Raw genomic sequence first — 12,893 nt, forward strand, 5'->3', positions numbered from 1 at the left:
GAAAAATATTTATTCTTGAAAACAATGAAAATACAGAATATGGGATAAAATGTAGAATTAATGCCAAAAGATGAGTTAAATGCCAACAAAAAGGGATAAAATATACAATATTTGGCACTCATCAAATACCCCCAAACCTGAATTTTACTTGTCCTCAAGTAAAACAAAACTAAGGAAATCCTACTATACCACTGTCGCTGGTCTCTCGAATGCATTTAGCGTATGCACTAAGCCTTTTAAACCACTAAGTGTCCCTAGTGGACGAGTTGAAGTCTCGTGAAGGTTTGCTTAGAACGTACCTACAAAGTTCTAGGTCAAAATATAAGCTCATATTCCATCAAATGTGACATGTGCAAACAGTTTAAGCTCACAGCAAAATGGAGATGTCAATCTAGCTATCAAAGGCACAATCCTAGCACTGATAACAAAAAAAGACATGTGATAAGAGTGTAAAGTGTATCTACACATGTGTAAAGAAAGATCTGAAGTTATGACTACTAATCACCAAGAGATAGTTTCTCAGGCTAAGAACCAAGGTCGAAATCTAGCTAGCTGTCCGGACTTTACGAGAATTGTGAATGAGTTGGAGGTATTTCACAATTACTCGCGTTGTACATCAATGGCATACACCCTCCTTGCTTATTACAATGAAAACACAAAATGACTCTTTACATGACTCTTATTTACATTGACTACTCTCTTTTATTTTTGGAACAAGAGAGATGGAATTGAAAATACTTGATTTTTTTGTATTTTTCTGATATTTTTTTTTTTTTTTTTTGATATTTTTTTTTTTTTTTTTTTTGAATATACATCGTTTTTTTTTTTTTTTTTTTTTTTTTTTTTTTGAATAAGGAACACTTTTGATACATACAAAAGAAACAAAATTACATGACACTTTGCAAGAGGTAGCCCTTTTTGATGCACCCAGTTAAATTCGATGGTTGTCTTTCTTAATGTAACCTCCACCTTCTATCCCAACCAACCAAAGAACAAGCTAGTCAAGTTTCGTTCAGTATTCTAAAGTGATTGGCAATCGTAACTTCCTATCAAACACCTTGAAGATCGAGGCCATACATGTATTGGTAGATCGTGCGCGTGCAAATTTCTTATCACTATGTGAATTGTGCTAGAATCAGGGTGCCTAAATATCTAGACTAAGACTCCTAATAATTACATATTTGCACAAGAGTCAACATTTCAAGGTAAATGAGCTCCATTTTTATGATTTTTTTTCATTTTTTTTTTTTTTTTTTTTTTTTAATTTTTTTGGAATTTTTCATTTTTTCAAAAAAGGAGTTTTGTTTTCAATTATGCATTATCATGGTATCTACTCTATACCCCCAAACCTAAACTAAACATTGTCCTCAATGTTTCAAAATATGGAAAGAATTATAAAACAATATATGAAGAGGAACATGCTGAGTAGAGTAAAAGGAGAGAGAATACCCGATTGTACGGCGAAAGCTCGATTAAAACTCCGTTATTCAAGGCAAAAATCCATCATATTAGGAGTCACAATGGATGAGCACAAAATATATACAAAAGGAAATTTAACTAACACATTATCTACAAGAAAATTTTGTTTTTAATGGGATTGGACTTTTTGGGAAAAATTTGGTTTTGTTGGGAGACATTTGGTTTTGATGGGAAAAAAAATTTTGGTTTTTAGGGAATTTGGAAAACTTTTTGGTTATTTAGGGAAAGAGTGGACCAGTTTAGTCCACATAGACTGGGTCCTCCAGGTTGGTTGTTTCAATGTCGGGTGGAATGGCTCAAGGAATGGCTTTAATCTCTGCCCGTTGACTTTGAAAACGTTCTTGTTGGAAATCCTCCAGCTCTACAGCTCCATGAGGAAAAACTGTGCGTACTAGGTACGGACCCTTCCATCTGGAACGCAGTTTTCCTGGAAAAAGATGTAATCGGGAGTCATACAGCAAGACTTTCTGACCAGGAGTGAAGGATTTGCGTAGAATACGCTTGTCATGAAACATCTTCATCTTCTGCTTATATAACCTGGCACTGTCATAAGCCTCATTTCTCAATTCTTCCAACTCGTTGAGTTGAAGTTTCCTTTGAATTCCAGCTTCGTCCAGAGAAAGTTCAGCTCTTTGATTGCCCAGTAGGCACGATGTTCTAATTCCACAGGTAGATGGCACGGCTTTCCATACACTAGACGATAGGGGGACATGCCAATTGGTGTCTTATAAGCTGTTCTATAGGCCCACAAAGCATCATTCAATCTTAATGACCAATCTTTCCTAGACGGGTTAACCGTCTTCTCTAGAATGTGCTTTTTCCCTATTAGACACTTCCACTTGTCCACTGTCTGAGGGTGGTACGGAGTAGCAACCTTGTGAGTTATTCCATACTTGCGTACTAAAACTCGAAGTGCCTATTGCAAAATGTGAGCCACCGTCACTGATGATAGCTCTAGGGGTACCAAAACGTGAAAATATGTTTTCCTTTAAAAAGAAAGTACCACCTTGTGGTCATTTGTTCTGGTTGCGATGGCTTCTACCCACTTGAAACGTAGTCAACGCGACTAGATGTACAACTTGCTGTCAGACATGGGAAATGGACCCATGAAGTCTATCCCCCAAACATCAAAAATCTCCACAATCAAATGGGGTTCAATGGCATCATGTTTCTCTCGAAATGCCTAGCTTTGACAGCGCACAAGCAATACATATCATCCTTGAACAATGCGATGGCCAGTAAACCCACACTGCAAGATCTTTGCAGCGGTTTTCTTGGCACTGAAATGGCCTCCACATGCTTGGTCATGACAGAAAGATATCACATCTTTCTGTTCGTGTTGGGGACACATCCTAATGATTTGGTCTGGGCAGTACTTAAACAAATATGGGTCATCCCAAAGGAAATGTTTAACTTCAGCCAGGAATTTAGAGCGGTCTTGTCTCGACCAACGTGAGGGCATCCTACCTGTAGCGAGGTAGTTAACAATATCAGCAAACCAAGGAAGGTCTGAGATAGACATCAGCTGTTCATCTGGGAATGATTCTCTAATCAGCTCAAATTCATCAATAGACTCTAAAGTTAATCTAGACAAATGATCAGCAACCACATTCTCACAACCTTTCTTATCACGGATTTCGAGATCGAATTCCTGTAATAAGAGTATCCATCGAATAAGGCGAGCTTTAGCATCCTTCTTGGAAAGAAGATACTTCAAAGCCGCATGGTCTGTGTATATGATGATCTTAGACCCTATCAGATAAGATCTAAACTTGTCTAATGCGAAAACGACGGCAAGCAATTCCTTCTCGGTAGTTGAATAATTGAGTTGGGCATCATTAAGGGTTTTGCTAGCATAGTATATCACATATGGTAGTCTATCAACTCGCTGTCCTAAAACAGCACCAACAGCATAATCAGAGGCATCACACATAAGTTCGAACGGAAGCTTCCAATCGGGTGGTCGGACTATAGGAGCGGTGGTGAGAAGGGTTTTTAATTCCTCCCATGCCTTCACACAAGCAGCATCGAAATTGAAGGCAACATCTTTGGAGAGAAGACTGCACAGAGGTCTGGAGATTTTGCTGAAATCTTTGATGAATCGCCGGTAAAAACCAGCATGACCTAGAAATGATCTGATCTCCTTCACAGAGCGAGGTTGTGGTAGATGTTGAATGAGGTCAACTTTAGCTTTATCCACTTCAATTCCTTTTTCTGAGATGATGTGTCCTAGAACTATTCCTGAATTCACCATAAAATGGCATTTTTCCCAATTTAGAACAAGGTTCTTTTCTTTACATCTGGATATCACGAGGGCAAGATGCTTCAAACATTCGTCAAACGAGGAACCAAAAACAGAGAAATCATCCATAAAGATCTCGAGAAAACTATCTATCATGTCAGAAAAAATGCTCATCATGCAACGCTGAAAAGTAGCAGGTGCATTACACAACCCGAAGGGCATACGTCTATAAGCAAACGTCCCAAATGGACACGTGAATGTAGTTTTTTCCTGATCTTGGAGCAATGTGAATTTGGTTATAACCGGAAAAGCCATCTAGAAAACAGTAGTGACTGTGTCCAGACACACGTTCTAGCATTTGGTCAATGAAAGGGAGCGGGAAGTGATCCTTCCTTGTTACTGTGTTCAACTTCCTGTAGTCGATGCATACTCGCCATCCTGTGGTTGTACGAGTAGGGACTAATTCATTCTTGTCGTTCTGAACTACAGTAATGCCTGACTTCTTAGGCACAACTTGAATGGGACTAACCCATTTGCTATCAGGTATTGGGTATATGATACCCGCATCAAGTAGTTTCAGGATCTCTCCTTTGACTACATCTCTCATGTTAGGATTAAGTCTCCTTTGCATTTCCCTCGATGGTTTGGCATTCTCTTCAAGGTTAATGTGGTGCATGCAAATGGTGGGACTAATTCCTTTGAGATCTGAGATGGTCCATCCTAAGGCCTCTTTGTGTTCCTTAAGTACTTCTAAAAGCTTACTTTCCTGTTCCGTGTCTAAACATGATGAAATAATGACGGGTAAAGTATCAGAAGAACCTAGGAATGCGTACTTCAACGTACTAGGCAATGTTTTCAATTCAAGCTTGGGTGGCTCAACAATGGATGGAATAAGCTTGGAATCAGAGAGTAAGGGTGGTTCCACTTCATATTTCCTTTCAGTGATGTCCATTTGAGGTACAGATTCGAGCAGAGATAGGACGTCACTACAGTATGCATCATCATAGGAATCTGGTTAAAGTTCTCCATACATGCTTGAAAGGGGTCGACGGATAGAATGTTAGTCAACGAATCTTGCATTAATCCTTCAATCATATTAACTTCATGCACATCATCATCATCAAGATTCACAGGTTGTTGACTAATATCGAACACATTCAATTCTACCGTCATGTTGCCAAAAGACAGTTTCAACACTCCATTACGACAATTAATGATCGCGTTGGACGTAGCCAAGAAAGGACGTCCTAAGATGACAGGAATGTGACAGTCTGGGTTTTGTACAGGTTGAGTGTCTAAGACAATGAAGTCTACGGGAAAATAGAATTTGTCAACCTTGATCAAAACGTCTTCGACCACTCCACGAGGAATCTTGACAGATCGGTCTGCCAGTTGTAGAGTGATAGATGTTGGTTTCAACTCCCCAAGACCTAACTGCTCATAAACAGAATATGGCAGTAGGTTAACACTTGCACCTAGGTCTAATAACGCTTTATTGACCGTGTGTTCTCCTATAGTGCAAGAAATTGTTGGACATCCTGGATCCCTAAACTTGGGTGGAGTTTTGTTCAGAATGATGGAACTCACCTGCTCAGCTAAGAAAGCACGTTTGTGCACATTGAGCTTGCGCTTTTGAGTACACAAGTCTTTGAGGAATTTGGCATAAGCAGGGATTTGCTTGATTGCTTCAAGAAAAGGAATGTTGATGTTGACTCTCTTGAACAGATCTAACATCTCATTGTAATGGGTACTTTTCTGTTGATAGATCAATCTTTGAGGAAATGGGGCAACAGGAGAATGAGTTGGCAAAGGGACATTCACAGTAGAATTGTCAGGCTTTCCAACTTGCTCAGATTCTTTGGTTTTCTGGGGTTGTGGAGACAGCGTGGAATTTGTATCAGATTCATTAGGTTCGCCCACGTTGTTCTCGATGACTTTACCACTTCGGAGGGTGGTAATGGCATGGACTTGATCGGGTGAGGTTTCATGCAGGATGTTGTGCCTGTTTGAAATATCCTCTTTGGATTTTGTTGGGGTTGGCTCGGAAGTTTACCCTTTTCTCTCTCACACATTTGATCCATCTTTTGATCTAGATTTTTCTGACTTTGCATCAAACTCTGGAACATTTCCTCTAGGGTGGATAACTCTGGAACATTTCCTCTAGGAGAATCTCTTGTCGGTATTGTGTTGAGGATATGATTGTTGTTGAGAGTTTGATTGTTGTTGTTGTTGAGGGTTTCTCGGTGTTGATAACCTTGATTGTTCTGATATCCCTGATTGTTTTGATAGCTCTGATTGGGTTGAGATGGTCCTCCCTGAGTGGGTTTTTGACCATGAAAAGTTAGGGTGGTTTCTCCATCCTGGATTGTAGGTCTGCGAATAGGGATTATGTTCTTGTTTTTTGAAACATGGCATGTGCCTGTTCAAGCCTAGATTCCTGGACTGCAAGCAAATCGGGACAATTTTGGAATTGATGGTTGGGATCGTTACAAGCGGCACAAACAGACGAAGCGACATGTTCTCGGAGAGTAGTGGTGGAAGGTTTTGAATTTTTATGTAGTTCTAACTCTTCTAATCTCCTAACTATTGATGCCATGTTTGCTCTTCCCTCGAAATCCGCTTCAATCCTAAAAGCCTTTGCTTCGGATGTAGTCTTTCTGGGTTCACGGATGGATTCCCACTGTTGCGTCTTTTCAGCTACTTCAATCAAGAAGTCCCAAGACGCATCAGCAGTTTTGTCTACGAATAGACCATTACACATCGACTCAACCGTTGTTCGGGTGGACACATCTAGACCCTACAAAATTTGCACAAGTCTCCATTTTTCAAAACCATGATGGGGACATTGGAGCAATAATTCATTGAATCTCTCCAAGTATCTAGCTAAGGTCTCACCTTCTAATTGCACAAAGCTATTCAGACTTTGACGAATTGTCGCAGTCTTGTGATTCGGGAAAAACTTTTTGAAAAATTCCTTTATGAGGTCATCCCATGTCATGATGGATTGAGGCTGTAAAGCATAAAGCCAGGCCTTTGCTTTATCTTTCAGGGAGAAAGGAAAGAGCCTTAACTTTAGGGTTTCGTCGGACATTTGAGTGAAACACAGAGTTCCACAAATTTCCTCGAATTTTCTCACGTGGTGGTACGGGTTTTCATTCTCAACACCTCTAAAAATTGGAAGCATCTGTATTGTGTTTGATTTCAGCTCATAATGGCCATTAGCCTCGGGTAGCACAATACAAGAAGGTTGACTGGCTCTAGTTGGGTACATATAATCCTTGAGGGTACGGGGTTCTCCCATTGTTTCTGGTTGATCTGGACTGTCTCCCTCAGAACTTAGAATTTCGATAGGTTCGTCTGGGTTAATTCTAACAAGTCTGTTTGTTTGGTCTCTGTAGGTCACAATCATGTCCTAGTAGGTACCTTAACTAACATGTTGGTCAGACAGACAATCGGAAACAATTTGGCCCACAAGGGTTATGAAGATTTGGTTTTGAATGGGTGTTGGACTAACAAGGGATTTTGGTTTTTGGTTTAAAGTTGGGCTTTGGAAAATTTTTTGAACTAAACCTAGCATAAATTAGCACAACTCATAAAAGAAAATAAAAACAATAATAATAATTACAAGCCCATAAAAGAAAAATAAAAGAAAATAAAAGAAAAAGAAAATAAAAATAAAAATAATTATTACAAGCCCAAATTAAAAATAAATTAATTATTACATACCCAAATTGAATATTTAATGGGGCCCAAGTGGGTTACTCATGGTTTAGGCTTACTTGGTTAAGGAGGGAAGCCCAGTTAGGCTTTTGTTCCCTTTAGTTGCACAGCCCAGTTGGGCTTTAGGATCGTCCTAAGCAGCTCACGCTCAAGCCAAGCAACAGCAGTTGGGTTTAGCAGCCCAGCAGAAGCAACAGCAACGAAGCCCAGCTCACAGAAGACCACGAGCCCAGCAACAAAAGAAGGCAGAGCCCAGCAGCACTTGGCAAGCCTAGTTCAGTTGAAGTTGGTGAAGCCCAGTTCAGCGAAGTACAAGCCCACCAGTAGAAGGCAGAGCCCAGCAGCAGCAGGTAGCAGCCCAGTTGCTTTGGCTTGGCAGCAGCAGCAGCAGCAACAACAGCAGCAGCAACAGCAGCAGCAGCAACAGCAGCAACTCAGCAGCAACTTAGTGGCACCTGCAAGTGAGCAAGAGTGCAATGATCTCAGGAGACAGCTTCAAGCACAACAAGGCCACAGAATAGCAATGGAAACTTCAAAAATATGGCATCCAGCTCCCCGGCAGCGGCGCCAAAAACTTGGTGTGGAATGGAAAACACACAAAAACTCTTGCAAGTATACAAGGCCAAGCTTTATAGTATAGGGATGAGTAGGAGTTAGTCCACAGGGAGCGGGAGCATACAAGAATTTTCCTGAGCTATCAATGGGTGCAAAGCACTATGGCAGTGAGCAGTGATGGATGAAGGCAGATACAAAGAACTAAAACAGTTAACACAAGATGGCAGCACAGCAAGGATTAAATGGCAGATGATATAAAATAACAATGGCAGGGAACCAAGGCTGTAAGCCAAGGGCAGGAGTGAGTTTGTGCACTGACTTCAGTGCACACAGCTTCAAAATGCAAGAAAAACAGGCAAGGAAATAAACTGAACTGAAAGCACAACAGAACTGAAATTGAGTGACTGAAATATGGATTGTGGCTAAGCTAAGGCTTAGTATCTACCTTGTGTCCTAATCAAACAACATATTTCTAGGTTGAGTTAAAAATCCTATGCATACATCTAGAATGGGAGGAAAACTAACTTGCTCACTAGTTTGCCCCTAGCATTGACTGTCTTTTGACAGAACAATCAATCACAGGCACTAAGAGCATTAGTCTCTTCCCATTGCTCAAGCAAAACAGGGCAAGGAGTTAACTATCTAGCAACATGTCAATTGACAGTGCATAAGGCTTCAACTGAGCCTCAGCTTAAAGCAGTTTAGCTCATGCTAAACATGTGAACAACAATCAATATCATACAGGATAATTTAAACAACACACACATAACATTAACTGCATAAGAAGAACTGAAATTGTAAATTGCAATCAAACAGAACAAAATGTTTTTCTGGCTAGTCCAGAGATACCTCTCCTCTTTTTCCCTCACACAAAACATTACAAATATATACTCCCCCTATCAGAATTAGGGTTCCAACCCCTTTTCCCCAAAAACAGAAAATTAGGTAAAATTGATTTACCTAATGTGTTGAGATACTCACTCCATCTCGTCGACCCACTCTCCAATTACTTCTTCTCGTACATCTCATGCTCCAATTGTTGCTTTAACATCACTTATATCCCCAATTTCTCACCTAGGGTTTCAGTGAGAAGAGAGATGAGAAATTGGAGAAATTAGTGGTTGATAAAGAGATAGCACGTGATGGTGATGATGGGATTAGGTTTAGGGTTGGTTTGGTGGCGTAGGGAGTGGTGGTGGCGAGGTCAGAGCAGGTGGAGAAGGTGGTGGTGGCTCTGCACAGGGTATGGAGGAGGAGATGTCGATGGAAGAAGGGGAAGGGGATGTTTGGTATGGGTATAGGTATCGGGTGCTCGGGTGTTGGGCGGTTGTAGCAAATTGGATGAACAGCGAGGATGAGCCGTGGGATGTGGAGATGATGGATCGATCTAACGGCTAAAAGTGAAGAGGCTGGCAGCGACTGTTGGATGCAGATATACAACGAAACTAATGGTGCTAGATGGAGTTAGGTGCTGTAGTGTTTGACAGGAGCTTCAGACTTCGATGCACGACGATGAAGCGACCATTAGATGATGAGATGGATCCAATCCGACGGCTGAAGATGGAGGCGGGTATGGATATAGAAAATGGGTTTGGGTAAGGGTTTTGGGATTTGGGTATGCCAAGCCCATATCTTCTTTAAGAACAATTCTTCCTTTTTGAGCCCATTCCTAGCTTTTTGGACTTGTGGGCACCATTCTTTGCGGCTTCCTTGCGTAATTTCTTCCCGGCTTTTCACTACTTTTCTGCTCTTTTCGCTCCGCAATTCATCCAAACTTTATTTATTACCTAAAAATGCAAAATTAAGTAAGAAAAATATTTATTCTTGAAAACAATGAAAATACAGAATATGGGATAAAATGTAGAATTACTGCGCAAAAGATGAGTTAAATGCCAACAAAAAGGGATAAAATTATACAATATTTGGCACTCATCAGCATTTTGTTTATGTTAGTAACTGGAAGGATATTACTGTTAATATACGCATTTTCTTTATGTTAGTAACTGGAAGGAAGGAAAGCAAACACACTAAGGAAACAAATAAATCATAAGCTTAACAATCAAATAAAAAAAGAACAAAATGCAGATACAAAATCAACTAAACTTCTAAAAGTTCTGAACAATTAATAAGTATACTAAGAAAGTATTTCTGAAAATGAACCATATTATCCGTCTTGTTGCTTCAATTTTTTTCTGGATGTTGTGCATCTTTGGAGTGCCACATCTGGTTTTCTATGGATGAAGTCCGGAGTTCTCAAATTTACTCCGACGAATTTCACTGATTGGCCCCGTGACTTGTTTATTGTCATTGAGATCATTTTTGTGAGTGATATTCTTGGGATGAGAACTGCAATTGTCCCTGTTTGTCGTCGGTATAATTGCATCATTTAAATTTTCTCCACAGAGTCCATCACGTGTTGCTATATTGCGTGGCATCAAAACTGGAAATCTCACCTTTACTTGCAAGTTAAATGGTGGAAAATCCATTGGATTCAATGCATTTAACCTTTCATCTGATATTCCCTGTCGATCCATTCTTCAAATCTTAGTCCACCTTATCTGCGACTGCGACTATGTAAGAGCGATGGGATCCTAGGTACATCTTTAGATTTACATCATTTTTGCAGCGATGTCCTCGTTCCTCGACGAAAGGATAGTTCTCACTGTCAAAGTATTCTCCGTAGGAATGTTATATCCCTCTATACCTGGATAGATTTTTGTTATGAGGTCGCTAAGATTGGCTCACTTATACATCATCTGGGGTACTTCTATTTTTGGTTATGGATTCATTCCCACCTGTGCACACCTAAAAATAATGGAAATAAAAGTTACATATGAAGAAAAGCCTTGTACGATCTACAATTTAATTATGAATATTAATTCGCAGTTTAACTTATACCCATGCATGTGTCATCCCAAATAATCAGTGAGCACTAAGTCAAGAAAGTTTTTTAAAAAAAAAACAAGCTCCAAAAAACAATTTAGTCCAAGAATTCATACCTGGCACATCAAAAGACTGAGGGAAATTAATTTTGACATAAGAATTTACGAAAGATAGTTTTAGTAAACACATAGCTACATTAATACAAATCTAGGATTTCCTAACTCTTTTAGTATGAACAAACTCATGAACAGTATGAACAAACTCATTTTTATCTAGTAGCTATATGTTTTATCACTTGGACATGAGGGTATAAAAATTAGTTACAGTCTTTATGTTTTCTTCTGTAGCAGTCCTTCACCTGCTGTCCTAATATGTTCAGTGGTTCAAGAACGTTTAAAACATATTGAAACAGATTTGCAGGTGCTTCACCTTCATTTATTTCCTAATCACATGCATACGCAAAGTGAAAAGATTGAAAACCTTAAAATCTGTTAATTTTAATGAAGGGAATATGGTGTGTGAAAGAGTGACCTGCATTGGGAGTCTCTATGGTGAAGTATGACATAAGATATGTTGGATGCTGCATTAGGAGTCTCTATGGTGAAGCATGACATAAGATCTGTTGGATGGCTGCAATCTTTCTTTTCGCATCACTGAGCTAAGTCTCAATTACACCTTCCACTTATGATAAAAAAATTGTTTGATGCGTCTAATCAGAAAAGAGGGTCGGAAATTTGATTGTGTTCAGTATGCTAATCAAAATCTGCATCGAAATAGAATGTAAGAACATGTAACACCAATGCTTTGGATTCGCATACGATAAGACAATCAAGAAAGCATTAGATATGGAAATAGATCAACAAACTTTCGGAAATCTGTTAGTTACCCGCTAAGGTATAAAGGTAGTATAACATGTAATGAGATTGATTCGCTACAGAGGAAGATACAAATGCAAAATCAAAATAAAACATAAAAGGAGCAAACCCTATTCTTTCTCTGTATGATCGGATTTGATTACCCATAACTATAAAATCAAAAACCAAAAATCATGTTTATACAAATATCAAATCAAAAAAAAAAAAATATATTATAAATAACAAATTATAAAAACCCATATCTAAGGATTCAAAGAAGAATTAATCCTAACCTCTGGAGTTGAGAATTGGGAACATTCAGGAAGAAAAGCAAAGGGTTAGACTTAGGCTTTACCTAGATCCCCCACCATTAGGGTCTATTATGTTTCATCTTCTTTTTCTATCTTCGTAGTGAACCATTTAGTTATGGAGTGCTTATACTCTCGTTAGAGGCTCTATTTTTCCATCTTCGTAGTGAACGATCAAAATCAACTGTAGCATTAACTAAATCAATCAAAAGGTACGCTAGAAACTATCAATATCGAATAATCCATGTTGGATGTATAAGAAACAATGGTCATACTTACATGCAGATTGTAATACTTCTCAATCCTGTCCAACAGACAACATTCAGTTGTTTATCAAGAGCAAAGATCGTACCTGCAAAATAAAATATGGGCTAGGGTTTATTGATTATACCTATTATGGATTCAGAGAAACGAAAAGATAAAAATAAAAGGGTTAGGGATAACCAAGAGCAAATATTGTACCTGCAAAATAAAACATGGGTTAGGGCTTATTGATTTTATCTGCAAAACAAAACATGGGTTAAGGTTTATTGATTCATATAAACGAAGAGACAGAAAAGAAAAAAAAATGGGTTAGGATTTACCAAGAGCAAAGATTGGTCCTGAAAAATAAAATAAGGGTTAGGGTTTATTGATTTACCTGCAAAACAAAACATGGGTTAAGGTTTATCGATTCAGAGAAACGAAAAGAGACAGAAAAAAAACAGATTAGGGTTTACCAAGAGCGAAGATTATACCTGTAAAATATAACTTGAGTTAAGGGAGAACGCCTTCTTCTGTAAAAGATAAAGCCTTTGTCCCCTGGCTAGTTGCTTTTCTTTTCTTTGTATCATCATCTCCATGAAGAAAAAT

The sequence above is a fragment of the Papaver somniferum genome, chromosome 3 (genome assembly GCF_003573695.1).
Source record: "Papaver somniferum cultivar HN1 chromosome 3, ASM357369v1, whole genome shotgun sequence".
Lineage (NCBI taxonomy): Eukaryota > Viridiplantae > Streptophyta > Magnoliopsida > Ranunculales > Papaveraceae > Papaver > Papaver somniferum.